Consider the following 789-nt stretch of genomic DNA (forward strand, 5'->3'; position numbering starts at 1 on the left):
AGGATGTCGACTGTACTCAGACTTCCATTGTCTAGAAAGAAGAGGGGGGGTTACACACGAGTAGTTCAACCGGCACGTAAGTGTGTGTGTGTGTATGGGGGGGAGGATAAATATAGTGCACATACATTCACACATGTATCTGCTTTTACGTATATGAAAGGTGGCGAGCTGGGAGAAACGTTAGCACTCTGGGGGAAATGCTTGGCAGTGTTTCATCTGTCTTTAGGTTCTGAGTTCAAATTCCACTGAGGTCGACTTTGCTTTTTATTCTTTCGGAGTCGATAAGATAAGTACCAGTTGTGTACTGGGATTGATCTAATTGATTGGCCCCACCTATGCAAAAATTCTGGGCCCTGTGCCTAGAGTAGAAAAGATTATGTATATTGATAGAAAATATAAGTAGTTAGGTGCAGGAGTGGCTGTGTGGTGAGTAGCTTGCTTACCAACTACATGGTTCCGGGTTCAGTCCCACTGCGTGGCACCTTGGGCAAGTGTCTTCTACTATAGCCTCGGGCCAACCAAAGCCTTGTGAGTGGATTTGGTAGACAGAAACTTGAAGAAGCCTGTCGTATATATGTATATATATCTGTATGTATATGTTTGTATGTCTGTGTTTGTCTCCCCCCACCCACCATCACTTGACAACCGATGCTGATATATATATATATATACACACACACAGACATACACACACACACACACATATGAATATAGGTGAAGGTGTAGCTGTGTGGTAAAAAGTTTACTTCCCAACCCAATGGTTCGAGGTTCAGTCCCACAGTGTGGCAC

This window comes from Octopus sinensis, linkage group LG27 (assembly GCF_006345805.1).
Source record: "Octopus sinensis linkage group LG27, ASM634580v1, whole genome shotgun sequence".
NCBI classification, from domain to species: Eukaryota; Metazoa; Mollusca; class Cephalopoda; order Octopoda; family Octopodidae; genus Octopus; species Octopus sinensis.